Raw genomic sequence first — 16,670 nt, 5'->3', positions numbered from 1 at the left:
TTGGCACTGTTTAAGCGCAGCACAAGCGCAAACCAGTAAGGTAAGCAGGAGCAGCAAAAAAAAAGGTTTTATAAATTCGAAAATAATTGCCATCATATTTCCTCGCTCTCCTGCGTGTGTGTGTGTGTGCTTGGAAATAAGCGATCGGAGGCAATCAGTTTGTAGCCGCCAGTCAGCGAAGACAAACAACAACGCATTCCTTTTTAAGTTTGGAGCGGTTTGCGCCGGCCGACGAACACAGGTGATAATTCGATTTTTGGAGAGGATTCATTTCAAGGGTGCAGGAAAGCTGCCATGAAGGGCTACCGATTTGAGAAGCTTTTATCCGTAATCGGTTTCTTCCATTGGTACAGCGAGGCAGCGAGTGAGCGAAGTGGGACCGAAAATTGCTCGAAAAAGATTAAAATAATAACTCATATTTCACGCGACCCGTGTTACCGTAGGGGTTACTTATCGCGCGACCCATATCAGGGAGTTGCTTCCTTTCCACCTGCACTACGGGTAGATGAGTGATTTGAACCGTGTGTGTGTGTGTGATCGACGCTAAGGAACATTGCGCCATAAGTGTCATAAAGAGATCAGTTCCTCTCGTAAATCATTTCAACTGCGTTTGCGTGTGTTCAGCTGGTACCAGACACACACAGTCCCTTGAAGTAGGCCACGATCGCATACGGTGCAACCCTGGCGGGCCTCTTGCGGGGTCTTGCGCAGTTCCAGTGGCGCACAACGCAGCATAATTCAGATGCACTTTAAAAGTCCATTTAATTAAAATTCACCAGAACACACACACACACACGGGAGGGGGATGGGGGGAAAGAAATTTGTCCATTCGCAGAAGGTACGAGAGGATGGAGGGCGGGTCAGGTGGTGACCATTTCGCCAGGAATTGCTATAACCATTCGTTTTAATGCACCATGCGGTCGGGCGGCGAGGGCCAGGGTCGTTTGTTTTATCTTTTGCGTGCTTCCTTTGAAGGTTGGGCCACGGTCGGCGATGTGTCTGGCGGTCTTTTTTGGAGCCGTGTGGTGGCAGGACACTTCCCGTGCACACCGCCCCGCCACGAGGCGGGGAAAAGATTTAGTTGTATTTCTGCGAACTGAGAAACCACGGCGAGATATTCGCGTCCTGTCTGTGGGTCTTTGCTGTGCAGCGAGTCGCAAAAAAGCCACTTGCCCGTACCGCCGTGTGGGTCGGTTGCAGGTTGCAGGTGATTTTGTGCCGACCCCCGCAGAGTTTACGCCACCTTCCGGATGTTGGTGTTGGTTTTGTTTTTTGGTCGGTGCCGCCGGCCATTCGGTGCGGGGACACACCGTGGAGTTGGCAAAATTTATTGACCCCCGTACCGGTACCCAGCGACGAGTCGATTGCACACGCGCCACCCAACGGAAGTCTCCATTGCGGCATGCTTTAATTGGGGATGATTTAACGAAATCGGAATGAATTGGCTTCTGGTCGTCGTCGTCGTCGTCGCACAGCGTGGTTTCGTGTGAGTCAGGTGGAGCCATTCAATTCGCAACCAAAGCTCCAAACTCGTGACCGAACATTGTGCTGTGCAACAAAGTTTCGAAATAGATTAGAGGTCATTAATTGGTGGCCAAACGGAGCCAATTAAATAGAACCCGGAATGGTAGCGACTCATTCTTAACGACACACCACACAAACACAGACACACATACACAGAAACGTGCAAAGGCCATTTGATCCTGCCAAGAGGTCCCAGAGGCGAGTGGAAAGAGCTTTCGGTATCGATAGAAACCCAAGCAAAACGGGCAAGCAGCATTGGGAAATGGTTTTAATTGAATTATCAGCACCGAAAATCGTTTACCCACGGAGATTTATTTCGCGTCAGTTTTGGGGACGCTCGGTCACAAAGGCCACTGCAAACTGCAATTGCACCTTTTTAAATTCGATTCGGTTGGCAGCCAAATCTCCCGCTCCGGGTCGAAACGGACGGAGAAAACACATTTTGACATATTGCCTGATTATTTTGATTAATATCACCGTCCCCAGGGCAACGATGGCAGCGGGGTGCGGTGAGGGCCAGTCGGGCAGTTGCCCCGGGGGGCCAGTGCGCGAATGTCGTCGGGTGTCGTTTGCACACAGGGCAAAGGCATCGAAACCTGATACATTTTTAATTACGAGCGCGCGCAGTTTTTGTGTGTTTGGAGTTCGTTTTGTGTGTTTTGGATGGTTGTGGACGAAATGAAATCGACGATTGGTGGATTGCGATGAGCGTGTTTGGTACTGTGCTGGTCTCCGCAGCAAACCACCACTCCCGAAAGGACCAAGGGGGCAGGTCGTTGCCGCGCCGTTTGAAGCGCGCAAATCGTGCTCGGGGAGCGCGCGATCCTTTCCCGCAGCACTTGAGAAATAATTAATTTTAATTAACGTGAAAAACAATTCGCGAATCGTGAAAGCGTTGCAGCGACGCGACCTTCGGCTCAAATTGGTCACATTTCCCCCCCCCCCCCCCCCCGCCTGTCCTATGGGGCTGTGAAAAATGGGTGCCCAATGTCTTTGCGGGGTTCGCCAAAATCTCGCCAGAATCTGATCGGCCGCAAAACTTATTGATTGCTATCGCAGGTGTATTGCTTCCTGTGGCCATTTTATGGGACAGCGATGCGTTCTCGGTGTGCTGATTAATCAACGGCAATGTTTTACTTTACGCTGTACTGTTTCGGTTCGGGCGCACTGCGACTTTGGCGCGCAAATGAGTGCTACCGAATTTTCAATTAAAAATGAGAATTTTAATTATCACCATCGATTTTACATGACCGTGATCGTGACGCAATGGGAGGGCAGGTAGGCTGGTAGGTGCGATCTCGACGGTGAGCCTTTCGACCACCTGCAGTTTATCACAATCGCGGGCTTTTGCATGCGGGACTGTCGATCGGAGCGGATTCGTTTGGCAGATTAATGAAGACAGAAACTGTGCTTGGCTTCTGGCCTTGCTGGGGAGGGATATTGTTTTTGCTTCATTTCGAGATCGTTATCAATCGGCTCTAGATAGTTTATGACTTGTGAAGGATGGTAAGCTTTTACATGTTAACATGAGCTAAATATTGCGCAAGTATTTCTCTTTCATTAATGTTTCTGCCAAGCGACGAACCTGACACAAGATCATGCAAAATACTGACGGAATACAGTTGGACCATTTTTTGTTGCTTTCGTTGCCGTTGACTGCTCCCCATAATCGAGCATAGAATGCGGAATGCGACTAGACCGACTGGTTTCAAATGGCATCATTCCACACCGATGGGTGCGTGTGTGTGTGTGTGTGCACCGTCAGCATTTGGATGCAAGGGTGCGTGCGATGTTTATTTTTTGCTACGATGCAGCAAGTTTGTGATTCCATTCCTCAGCGTCGCCTCGAACGTATAAGGAGGCGCAAGAAAAATAACAGACTCGAGCGAAGCTCTTCTCGAAGCTCACCGGGAGCGCGTTGGCGGTGCATCGCGCAAATAGAAAAGCAATCAAATGGGTGTGTAGGATGGGGGAGACGCGTTTGGGTGATGATGGTGGTGACCCGAGTCGCTCTAAAAGGTGAGATGATTAAAGGCCGCACCGGTGCCAGGCTGCGGCTGCATTCGCTTGCAGTTAGCCGCACGGGTACATCACTTAATTAACACAATATTCCAGTTTTTTTTTCTCTCTGTCTCTTCACCCTTGCTCGGTTTGTTTGCCCTGGTGTGCGCTGTTTCTTTGCTTCACCGTCTCGTGTCGTCTTCTTCTTAGTGCGGGACGCGTGCGATTCACGCATTTTCTGCGATTTGCGAAGATTGAACCCCGCGCACGGTCAGTCCGGGCCGTTTTATTGCCGTCTGGCGATCGGCTCTAATCGATGTTCGATTTGCTCTTTGCTCTCGCGGGCCGAGGAACTGTACATAAAACAGTGTAAACGAAGGGTGAGGGAACGTCTATCGGGTGCATCAGATCGAATGGCACGACTCGGGGAAGATCGCAGGCCCTGGCGTGGAATGTTGCTACGATTTTTTGCTCCACTCCGCTCTCCTGTTTACTGTTCCGATCAAAACGACGATTAAATCGACATTTAGATGCATAATTCATGTTTATGTTTCTATGGGACCCGATAGTGCTGGTGCTGGTGGTTGGAGGGCAGGCGGGAAATGAACTGTTGTGGAACTATTGAAAGAAGAACACATTTGCAAGCGCTTATTTCATAGCTTGAATCATCAAAACGGTTCTTATAGTCGTATTTAAACGATCGATATCGTTTGAAGATTGCAGCGCGATGTGCAATGTTGCACTTTTAACCTCTAGCGAAGCATTACTAAATGTCTCTTTCTTAGCTGGCGGAGTGGAAACAGCAATCAATCAAAAGTCCTGCAAGGGGCCAAACGGTGCGAAAGACGTCGGCTTGAATAAATTAAGGTTCGTCGCTCATCCTTGTGTTCTTGCCAGCAAATCACTACCGATAAAGAACGTCGGGGCTCGTTCAAAGCGAATCATTTGTTGTCGGGTGGCGTCCGGGTAAAGCAAAGGCACAATTTTGCTTCACAGAGGATTTTTTTAGGCAACGATTTTAGTTGGGAGCTCGAATGATAAATGAGAGTGCCGTTTTGTAAGGAACGGTTTGCAGCTACCTTAAAGCGATCCGCAACATTAAGGGAAAGTGTGATCGAGGATTTTTGTTTTTGTTATTTCCAACCGTTTTGGTACTTTCGTGAGGCAAACAGAGCGCTCGCGCTCCCTTTGAACCAGCGTGCGACAGGGCGCACTCACAGGAAATAACTAATCGACCACATTCAATCATCGCTCCCTTTTGCTCCAATTTTCAAGGACCAAATTTTGTGTTTCAATGTTTCGCAATGACATGGCAAACATGGGAAGCATCTCCGTGCTCGAGCCCGCGGGGTGTGAAGAAGCATTGTACCGACGGCACCGTTGGCGCGCTTAATGCAACGCAAATCACTTTTATCACGATCGAGCGCGATTTCGGAAGGCGAACGATAAATTGTGGAACGACAGCAGAAACGATCGCGATAAATCGTGCTTAGGGTGTGCGAGTTTTGTCGCAACACGCCTGTCAAGGGTGAGGGTGATTGGTCGCACACTCCCGGTAGTAGTGATGCGTCGTGCTGCTGCTGCGCCTGCAGTTTGGGCTCGACGGGTGCACCCCATGTTCGATCGCCCAAACGATGATCTACTTTGTATCGACGGTTTGAGTTTGATGCAATCGGCACGTTAATTTGGCGTGCGGATCAGTAATCGGGGACCGTTTTGGGGCAAATGGAGCAGTTTGACGATACCGGGCGTGTTGAAATACACGAAAGACTTCAACGCAGGTAGCATGAAACGAACCCCACACTAACTGTGCTGAGAGTTTACATTGGAAGTTTTCTCAATCATCGGTATGTGATTTCTCTTCCCTGCTTTAATTGTTGCTCATGGTCGAAAAAGGAAAATTATTCGCAGCTTAAACATTGTTCATTTTACAGCAAAACTTAATAGCTGACTGTTTTATTTATGCTTCAGTGTCAAGAGTGACACTTTCTTAGGATCATTTTAAATTTTCCTTTTTTCTTTTCAATCAACCACTGCCCCGAGGTGCGCATCGTACCAGCCCATTTGTCACGACGTAAGGACCCGTCCGGTCATTCCATCCGGTTCGGATCGATTATCGAAGAATTAAGCTTTCCTCCAAACGGCCGATTCGGGAGTATTTTTTGCAGGTTTTATGAAGGCCGTTAAGTTTTACTCCGTTCCTAAGCTGTCGGCCATTAGGCCCCTCCGCTCGCAGTACCACGAATTAAGAGCGTAAGCTCGGGCGACGACATTATATTGCCTATCATTTGCCCTCCCCACATCGGTTGCCAATTTCTTCCACCGTACTCGATGGCAGATAAGGCTTCCCCGAAGATGAAAATTAAGAAAGAAGGCTGAAATGCCGTCACTTTTCACTCCCCGAAACCAGTTCGACCGTGTTGGCGTGGGACGAAATTGTCTGATCTAAAGAATTGTGGGGCCATGTGTGGTAGGGGGGCGGGGGTCATTTTAGCGCACATTTGGATATATGCCGTTTGGGTGGCAGCGATAACCATTAAAAGTAAATGAAAGACCGAGCGGAGTAGGTAGTGAGAAGGCCAGCGAAAATAAGACCGACGACAAAAAAAAAAACTGTCATACAAATCAGGTTGTTTTTATGGTGCAAATATCGTAAAACTCCGCATGCTTCCTTGGGTCTGTTGCAGGCTGGAGACGAAACAGAAACAGAGGGACCGCAGGCTCGGTGGGCGCAGGCGCAGACTTGAAGGCGTGATGACGACAAATCTCCAGCGAAGATTTCATTGGCCCGAAACGTAATCGACTCCTTGAAATTCACCGCACAGTGCGAGTGGGGAGGGTGACGATTAAATTCCACTCAACATATCGAAAGATATGCTTTCGTGTGAGTTCGTGCCGCTAAGCGCTTTTGATACGGCGCGATAAAATGGCAAAACTTGATATCTTGGTTGTGCTGGGTGATAACCTCCAAGCAAAAGCTCTCTGCCCTTTTCACTTTGCCAGAAACCGGGAAACACACACACACACACACAGACACACATACAATTGGAAGCATACCTTGGAGAGCAAGTGATCCACCCAAAGGGATCGTCGCTGTGGTTTGAAGCTTGTCGGCCACAAGAACCAGTTCCTGGCTTGTCGGCAAACGAAGCGTCTCGAGCGAGTGATTTACGGAGCAGCAGCCCCGGCATTGCTCGGTATGTGTCTATCTGTTTGTGTTGTTTTTTGTGTGTGATGTTGCTGTTGTTTTTGCCGTTTGTCTACTTGCGCAAGCGTGCGCGATCTAACCCGCGGTGATCGGGAGAATCGATCGAGCGACGAGCATTAATTGTGGCGTCGTCGTCGTCGTCCTCCGGCCTAGATGCACCGACCGATTCCGAAGAGGATCGTGTGCTCTCGATCAGAATGCGATAATCTTGCACAATCGGCCGTTCAATCATGCTCATTACACACACTCTCTCGTGCGAAGGGCTCACACAAGCCCTCGGGCACTGCACGCGGCCGTTTCGTTGCGCCCGTTGTGTACCGTTGGACGAACGTTTGGTGTTCCAGCGCGGGGCTAGGGTGCAAGTGACTGGGATGGGGGGGACAAAATATCGTTTGCTCCCGTTCACCGCTAGGACCAGTAGACAAGCCGGTCTAGACGGGTGCAAGATCGAATGCGCAATTTTCACTCCTTCTCCTCTTTCTCGGCAACGGCAACCGAGCGGGGCAAACGTTGATGAGAGTGCGTTTTTCTCGCTGCCTGGCTTCGCCTAATGCATCAGCACTGCTACTGGAGTCTTCTGCCCCGACGAGGTTGTCATCGGACGTGTCCGAGTGCTTACCGAGCTGCCTTGCCCGGTCCTGCAGGCCCGACGTCCATCTGGTCAGTCCGTCCGTCAGTCAGTCAGTCAATGAGTCAGCCAGTCAGCCACATAAACATCCGGAACCAATTGACCCGCAAAAGTGGCAGCAAAAGACCAGGGGAGGCAGCCAACGGTCAAATTGACAGAGTGTTGAGGTGGCAAAGAGAAAAGCATCGGCGTGATAATGATACCTAAGCATGTGCAAATTGCTATGCAAATATGTATTTTCACGTTTGGCGTTTGGTCTCTTGAAGGCGGGGGGATGATGGGTTCTTTTCACACATTTTCTTCGTCACCGGAGAGCTCGCACCCTCGGGTCGAGCTGTGTGTCCTACGGTCGCGGGCTGCGTTCTAACTATCTGGAGACCGTGGGAAAATGGTGACCATTCACAGTGGCTTCGGTGTGATGATGAATGAATTGGTTCATTCATTTATTGTGGTCCAATTAACGCGTTTGAACGGTTTATAATTTCCTGCATGCTGGCAATGGGAGCTGGCAGCGTTGGCCAAGCAACATGTCATGGGATTGTTTAGGCAATCCCGTTCCTTCCAAATGTGTAGCTCTCCTTCAACAACATTTGTCTGTGATTGATTATTACCAATAGCTTGTACAATTTGGGTTATAATTGTTCCATTCTTCACTTTTAGAAAGTTGCGACCTTCGAGCGACGATAAACCTTTTTGAAACGGCACAATTTGTTAAACATCACTCAAAAAGGAGGCTGTAAAATGTTTCAATTTTAGGGCCCAATGCGTTCTCAAAGGTCACAATTGTTCGCAGCGACGCACGCGGAATCGGTACCCATCCGTTTAATTGAGAAATTTGTCATGAGTCGTCCCTCGACGTCTTCGAGGGCTCGTGTGCAGACTTCGAGCCCGAGTTTCTGATGGCAAAGGACGGGTTCGGAGTGTCCCGGGGTCCCTGGGTGGTCAATGCATCACCGTCATCAGCGAACAATGATTAATGGAGTCATATCGAACGCTCTAGTCACCCGCGTCACTAGGCGAGCTGCGTGTCTCACTCACCGCTGGACGCGATGTTTCCGTCCGGCTCCATCTCCGCGCGGACGGGCATTTGGTCACTTTTTACTGAGCGTTTCGGGCACGCGGGAATACCTCCAAAAACCCCACAGAGCGCGCGCCCGATCAGGCCCGAAGAGATTTGCGCCATTCGGAGCTATTGATTGACTTCGTGCGGGTCAACAATTTGATAAATGACGGAATAATTGAAATTGATTATGATTTTTTCCCACCACCACCACCATTGCCACGAAGGATGGGTCGATTCCGGCGCAACATTCCACATCAAACATTGCCTTTCCCATATTATCGTCCATTTCGAAGCCCAAAATGTATCGACCCCAAAACGGAGGGGAGGGAGATCTTCCACTCCTGACCGGTGATCGACGAAGATCATTTGGAATCAATCGATGGATTGCAAGCTACCTCGAGCCGTGAGTGTGTGTGTATGTTTGGTTGTGCGCTGTAGCAATCTGTTCGGATAGGTCCATCCTCAAGGGAGGCCCGCTTGCCCAGGATGGCTCGGGATGGCTCGCGAACCGAAATAGCCAATCAGTGTACCATCAGCTAGGCCCAGTCTCGATCAAGGGCTTCGATCCCATCCCGTTCGAGGGAGAAAAGTTTGGTTTGGGAAAGCAAGAACCAAAAAGGGGATGAGGGGAGAGTGAGAGAAAATGTCATAAACAGTAATTGCGACATCGTGAACCGGAGGCACGCGCGTGATTTGCGGATTTTATGGACGGGATGTATTTTTTTATTATTATTATGCTGACCGGAATTGGCCGTTTCGGTGGGCACACGCGACCCCGCCGACCGTTCAAGCACCTTCGATTGGGCTGGCTGGCTGGCGTTTGCGCGAGCTTTATCAAATTATGAAAATTAGGAAAATTAATAATAATCACAATCGTCTGCTGATGATCGAGACGGCGTACGGTGGCCTCCGCAACGACCCGCCGCTGAAGATGATTATTAACAACTTTATTGCTATCGAGAGCTTCGAGTGGAGTGCGAACCAAAACGAGGTAGGTTCTGTCCGTTTGTGAATTGCTCGACGGTCGGACGGTTTGAGGTTCTCGCCGAACGGGAAGATGCATTTGAATGATGGCACTTCGATGGCACAGCACAAGAGGGTGCCTTAGCTAGTCAACTAAGTCTTAGCGCATTCAGCCCAGGTGCCATTCGTCTTCCACTCCTGCCTGACAGGTGTGTGAGTGAGTGTGTGTCCGTACTTGAGGTGTGCATAATCGCACCAGTCCCGGAACTTGCGCGAATGTTTGAAAAGCAGCTCACATATCCATATCCGTCAGCTGGCAGACGCGCTGGCAGACGATCGATGGAACCAAATGGGCCAACAATGTTGTGTGCCGAGGTCCCGGCCAACAACAAATTGATATTCGACCGGCGGGTACGGCGGGTGTCATCCCGGGCAGCGTGAGAAAAGTATCGTCTCGCCGCCTTTTCAGCACGTGAATCGACACGAAAGATAAATGATGCCCCGAGTCAACCCTCGATCCATCTCGGTGCCGGTCGTGTGTGTGTGGCTGTGGGTCGTCCCAGTGTGCATGTCGCACGCATCGTGCATGCCGTCACGTTTCTGTGTCTCCGCGCGGGCTACATCCCTCGTGTGCCGCTTATCACCCTTCGATACCCTCCGAGAAACCGGATCATCCGAGGCGTCAAAAGCCATCATAAATAGTTGCAAATCCTGCGGCTCATGCATCAACAGCCGAGCCTGGCCTGTCGATCAACGAACGAGAGCAAATAGATCGGGGGGTCCTTGGGGCGACCCGCTGCTATTAACAGCAGTTTGTAATTCTGCTCCTCTAAGCCCGAGTGCCCAAGGCCCGACATGTTACTAAAAGTGTTTCCGATCTGCTGTGCCGACTGTCGGGGGCCACCCCGTTTTAATCCCGACTCGAGTATTTGTCCAGCTCTTCACTGTTCGGCCGAGGTCACTTATGCAAGATCGATCGAGATCTCGGCTCGCTCGGCCGGGGGAAAAGGCAGCCGTAAAGGTACGCTCGCTAACATAATTCGTACTTACCATCATCATTACGGGCTTAATGTTATCGCTCGCTGTCGGTGTTCCAGCTCGATCCTCCTGATCTTGCATCAGTCGGAATGGTTTGTGCACACACTGCAGACCACCAGCCGGCCTCGTGCGAAGTGTTCTGCGAATGAAATGGTGGGGGAAAAGAGCGGAGAAGAGCGCAATGGTAAGATTTTAATTGAGCAAAAACTAAAACCATACAAACACTGATCGGGCAGCATAGCGAGAAGGAGAAAGAGCTGCATAAATTCCCTCCGTCACCGATGGTGACAGTCTAATTAAATTTTATTTCAACTATCATCTTCATGCGATCGCTGCTAGACTATCGCGTTAGGGATAGAGCGGCACCGTGAAGAAGGTGACTTTGTTGCGCAAAAAAAGACCAACAACAACTACAACTCGAAGGACCCAAACGGGGTTCTTAATTTATGGCCGCAACATACGCAGCTAGAGAGGGCTTCACCGCTGAGAATGGGTTCGGGGCGGCTTAGAGCCTGACTGGAGATAATTGATGATATTGCACCGACGATCTTGTTCGATCTTATCTGTAAACACCCGTTCGGTATTTAGCAGAGTCCGATGACCACCGATCGTAGATGTCACTGCGAGAGAGAAATGGGGCCAGAAGGAAGGGTGATTTATAACAAGATCCGATCAGTTGGCTACTATAATTAGTAAAACTGTAACATTAATAGATTAGTTTCCTCTCCGCATCTCTTTGCCAGCGAGCGTGCTGTGGACGATGCATAGTGGAGGAAATATAAATTCCATGTGAACTTGTAAATACAGACTGGGATTGGTTGTGGAGGAATTTTCCCGAGTTGAGATCCACCCAGCGACACCAGTTGTGAGAGAGGTGTGTTTCGTTTTCATCTAATTACTACCCAATACGGTTTCCCTTTCATTTCCATCCGGTTGTGGCTGTGGCTGGGGTTTCATCACCATCATCATAATAAGATTCTCCCGGGTGCTTGTTTAGCCGGCCGGCCGCAGGAAAACATTTATTTAGATGTTATGCGTGTTCCGTTTTGGGTGTGTTTGATTTCACTCGTCGTCGGATGTCGGCCCGCAGAAGACTTCCTGCGGAAAAGCTGCACCGCCCGCTGAGGTAACTCGCGGAACGGAACCAGGCCTGGGTCGTTAGCTTGTAAATCAAAATCCAACCAGATTAGAGGGCTTGGCGGGCTCGTAATAAAAGGATGATCGATGGAAAATTATAACGTTTCACTCGCTTACTCTTCGACTTAGCGGTCGAATCTTGTTAGCGCATCGAATGAATTCAAATGACTGCTGAATAAAATGAGACAACGCAGGGGGGGCCAAGCCATTTGCGTCGGTTCACACCAGACCACCGATCGATAGGAACCGAAAATAGCGCTTGCTTTTGTGTCGAGCCTGAAAAAGGTGTTTGGGAAGCATGTTCGTGGGCCAATTCTCACGCAATTTCTCCCTTCCAGTCCAGCTTGTTGCTCCGGTAAAGATGTGCGCAAAAAAAACACATCGCTTTTATTTGTTCATACGAGCCAAGCGAGCTAATTTACTCTTAGCCATTTCGGAGGATCGAGATTTATGAGTGGCAGAGCGCATGACATGCTCCACTGATGAGCGCCGATGTCTCTCGCTAATGGAGCAGATGATCTTCACCATCACACAAACAGACATACACACACACACACACATTACCCCTAACGAGTCGAGCAAGAGCTCCGAACTCCCACCCGTTTTCCCACCTGTTCAATCATTCGGCGTCCCACGAGTGTGCGAATGTCGCTGCACCACTTACCACCTTTACCTTGGGTGTCTTCGACCCAATGGCCATCAGTTGGCCATCGGCACACGATATGCACTTCCTAGATCGTCCTCAGCGCAGGTTGTGGAAAGAGTTTATGAGCTTTTCTCTTCACCGTCGTTTGCCGTCGCCAACGTCGTGTGGTCGGGAAACCTGTCGCAATGCGAAAACATAAATTTCCAGCTGATTTAAAATGGCATGTACGCGGCATCAGCCGGATCGGATCGGCGTTGTTCTTTGCCCATTACACTGGCCCGTCCGGATGCCGAGGTTTATTGGAGGGAATTCGTTCGCCTCGTTCGTCGGCTGCTTTATGACAACTCGTAAATCGTCATACGGGCTGCGGCCAGTCCGCCCAACGAACGGGCGGCGGCAGGGACTGACCCCAAACGTTAGGTGTTTCAATTAGGTGTACTATTTCCGCCATCGGGCCACGGGGTATGCAAACGAGATGGCCACCGCACGATGCCCAACAAATGACGGACAAGTACGCAATCAATTAGCTCGTCAGCCAAAGACGGGCAGCACCCAGCGACGAGGCGTCCGGGGGTCTGGGCACGAGAGACCTCTCAGCCACGACCTGGTTACGCGTACTCCCGGGTGAAATAAATTGGACATGCTTTCCACCTGCCACGCCACGGGAACAGATGTTTTCACTCCGATGGTTCGGTGCGATTGGATGCGATGAGAAAAGTCATGTTCAGTTCGACTGATCATTCCAGCAATGCGCCTGTCCGGGTCGGGAAGATCACTATCGAGCGTTGTTTCTTTATTGTTCATTTGACAAACGAAAGCCACTTTAGTCAGCGTGCGACAGTAATGTTTTTATGATGAACTAGTAAACGCGCGCTGTTTGATTCGCTGGATGTCATCCTCCACTTATCGGGTTTTTCTTACAAAAAACAAGGGTTGTAAAGTAAAGTGAAGAAAGTTGTTGAAATGTATCCAGCCCTCGGCTAACCTTTGCTAGGATTGGACAGAAATTGTGCAGACGGCATCTGGGACGAGTTTTCACTGCCTCAAATCGTTCCCAATCCTTTAAATATCATGAAGGCAATCTTTGCCGGAATGATGAGCGAAAGGGGAAATAAATATCTGCGCGTTGATTGGTGAAACGGGAACGATACTGGTCGTCGTTGCATCTTCAATTCCATTAGGCAGGACAGTGCACAGCCGGGCTGATCTATTCGCAGAAAATAAAAGCCATTTAAGAGATAGCAGCCGACAGCCGACCGAGCTGGCGAGCAAGCGATTGTGCATATTCTCCCATCTCGACCCGCTGAGCCGCACCATGAGTTGAGGGCCATAATTTTCTTCCATTTCTCGTCACCTGGCAGAACACGGTGCAGCTGTGTTGAGCGTTGATGACGGGGGCCCAAACCTATCGCCAAGATACCGGCGATCGCCGCGCACAGATCATCTAATCGCAGCGAGCGAAACATGTTTTATCATTCGCTAGTGAATGAAAAATGATAAACAAAACAATTTAACATCAAATTACCTCAACATTAGCTAGCGGACTGCCTGTATTTCACCGTGCCGGACGAGCCGGACGATCCGAGACGAGGAAACAAAACGATCGTGTTCCATAAAGCACCTTGTGCGATTGGAAAACGATTGGAAAACGTGGAAACCATCATCCTTCCCTCACAACGCCCGACGATCGCAACGTTTGCTTTATTGAGTATGTTCTTACGAGCAGGGCTCTGCTCTTGGGCCCGTGCTTGCGCCCGCGCTCGATTCGGCGAGGGAACAAATAATCATAAATCGTGATTTTATCATCAATAGAAATTGCCTCCTAATGTGCGTCCTGAGCAGGAGGCAGCGAAAGAGAGAGTGCGGGGCAGCAGCTTAACGGAATGAATACATCATAATCGACGGTTTGTGTGGTGGGTCCCCGGAACCAATACCGATCGAATGTCATTATGATGTAGCGGCGGTGGCTGGATTTACGATTGGCTTCGCTCGAATACACGACACACACATCCACCAAACGAAAAGAAACAATCAAGCTTTCGTGCCCAAACCAAACCGGGAGTGGAGTATAATGATAAACTTCGACCGGATCGGCGTACAGGTGTGTTTGACCGGAACGAAACTCCCGGCCTAACTATCGGGTTGTCACCGCTGAGGTTGGTTTTGGCATTTCGCCTTTGTCCAGAAACATTCCTTCCAATGAATCATCTCCGCTTGCACGGTTGGTGTGGTTTGTTACAGCTACAAAACGTGAACTCGCTCTGTTGTTTTTGAGACCATTTCTGACCGGATCGAACGCGTCCGGAGCCCCGGGGCGTAGATATTTGCATTATTCATGAGGTGGTTGGCTTTGGCTCGGTTTGGCTGAAAAATCTGGAGCAGCTTCGCGCGGACACTTCCTCGACTTGGGTTGCCGGAAGCCATCGGTTTGTCGCGATACCTGGACTTATGGGACGAAGTTGACCGTATTTCGTGGTCTCGTGGAGTTTTGCCTCGGGACAGAGCGACGACAAAGGATGTCCGGAAAATTTGTCGTAGCTCAGACTGATTGCGGGAAGTTTTGGCAAATAATCTAGATGGAAACGGTGGAACGGGGAGGAGCTTTGGAGCACAAAAACGGAACATCAAGATTGTCCTGTTAGATTGGCTGGGTAATTGAATTATTAGCAGTGGCAACAATCCAGAATGCTCCGTTGCAATGCTTCTCGAGCTAGTACAACAATCGCACAGATACGAATCGTTCATTGCCGCGCTTTTCACATAGCGATTCGTTTCGGGAAGCAATGACACGCAAACACGAGGCACGAAAAATGACTTCCGACAATAACCCGAGGCTATTCGCCGTAAACAGATCGGTGCACCAGGGCACAAATGTGGTAGAAATAAATGAACGTTGGATGAGATCATGGATGCGGTATGTGTAGGTGCGGGTTGTTTGTAACCCGTCCGCTCCCAGAATCGAAGAAGGAGTGTAAGGTCTACTTCCTTTTATCGTCCCCAATGCAGCCATGGGAGTGTTGGGGATAGGATGGGAGGAAGGCGATGGGGGGAAACAGTTAATTTATTTAATGACTTCACAAACCATTATAATTATGATTGTTACCGACGAGGCGCGGGCCCCGGAGGTGGTTGCGCCGATTGTATGCAAACGCGCGCGCCACACTCGACAGGGACGTTGGAATTTTGCCATGAAATTCTTTCTCCCGTGGGGTGTCCTAGGTGCGCGAGTGCTGCGGCTTGCATAATTTTTTGTCGTCGACGCCGCTAGATCTCCGTTTCGGTTTGGGTGCCATTTTTTGTTGTGTGTGTGTGTGTTGGTACCGTTTCGCGGAATGATTCCGAGCGGCAAAGGAGCGCACCCCGTTTGTCGCTATTAGTGGTGCCATATTTGGTGTAGCAGCAGCAGCAGCAGGCATTCGATCGCGCGCGCGCGAGCAATGAAAATGCACCCCGACTTGAGCGCCGTCGGTATTTCTGCGGGAGACCGACCAAACTGCACCCAAACGACGCAGAATTTCTACCACAATCGGGGTTTGGTAAAAAATCGTCCAAGTCGCCGACGAGTGGGAAAGGAGCCGCGTTGTCCAATTACTCCACCAACCTTCCGGAGGTCCTCGCCGCGATGATGCTGGCAAAGTTGGCAACAAAAGATTGCACGCAAAGGCGCAACCGTATTTACATACATGTTGGGGTCGCGTCGGACTTCTGCCCAAGTCGGGAAAGTGGGTAGTCGAAGTGGACTTCCAGCGATAAGGAGCGCTACAGTGACCACAGCACGGCGCGGCAGTGCACGCAAGCGAACGAACCGGTGGCCGATTATCGAGTGCGAGCAGCTCGGCTCGGTGCGTTGTGCGGTTTATGCAAAGCAGCTTGAAGCTTGGAGGTTGAGGTTATAAATATTGCATGAGTCATGAGTCTGTAGTCGGTTGCCAAGTACCTGCCGTACTGGTCGGCAGGTGAATATATCCGTCGCGCCTGTGGTTGTGTTGCGAACATACCGTGCACTGCATCTGCTGGATTCTGCTGTCCTGCATGACCGCAAACTGGGTTGACCTCTTACCGATACAAACCCAAAACAAACCACAAGTTGCGAGTTGCACTGCGCCATCACGACCAAAACGGTAGGGACTCTGGCGAGCGACAGTTCTCGGAAACATTGTAGCAGCTCGGTGTGGTCTTCTTCGGGCGTAGTGGCAAGTTAATTACTCCGGCTGTACGAGCTTTCACGCTTCACCGGATTGGTGATGTGATCGAACAGTGGACAAGTGAGTTCACACCGCCCAATGCAATGTCGGTTCGCGTCAAGTGCGTGTGCTCACTGAATGAAGCAACGGACCCTCCACCGAACGCACCGAAAAGTGCATCGAACGAGGTCGTCTGAAATGCTGAAACGAGAACTGCCCCGGGTAATCCAATATCGCCGGATCCCGAGGGCTCGTTCGGCCCGAGGGTGATCAGTCAC

General features: G+C 50.2%; 1 protein-coding gene across 7 annotated transcripts in view; it reads right to left on the bottom strand.

The window, feature by feature from the left end:
- The window catches only part of LOC11175862 (homeobox protein 5), a 102,677-nt gene that overhangs the window by 26,903 nt on the left and 59,104 nt on the right, over window positions 1-16,670 (bottom strand). For all 7 annotated transcript variants that reach the window (XM_061651899.1, XM_061651896.1, XM_061651897.1 and 4 more), the window contains exon 4: window positions 10,438-10,564. The gene's annotated coding sequence lies outside the window, so the exon portion shown is untranslated. The remainder of the gene's footprint in view (window positions 1-10,437; window positions 10,565-16,670) is intronic.

The sequence above is a fragment of the Anopheles gambiae genome, chromosome 2 (genome assembly GCF_943734735.2).
Source record: "Anopheles gambiae chromosome 2, idAnoGambNW_F1_1, whole genome shotgun sequence".
Classification (NCBI taxonomy): Eukaryota; Metazoa; Arthropoda; class Insecta; order Diptera; family Culicidae; genus Anopheles; species Anopheles gambiae.
Note: the sequence above shows the minus strand (reverse complement) of the source record. Positions and strands in the feature narration are given on the sequence as shown.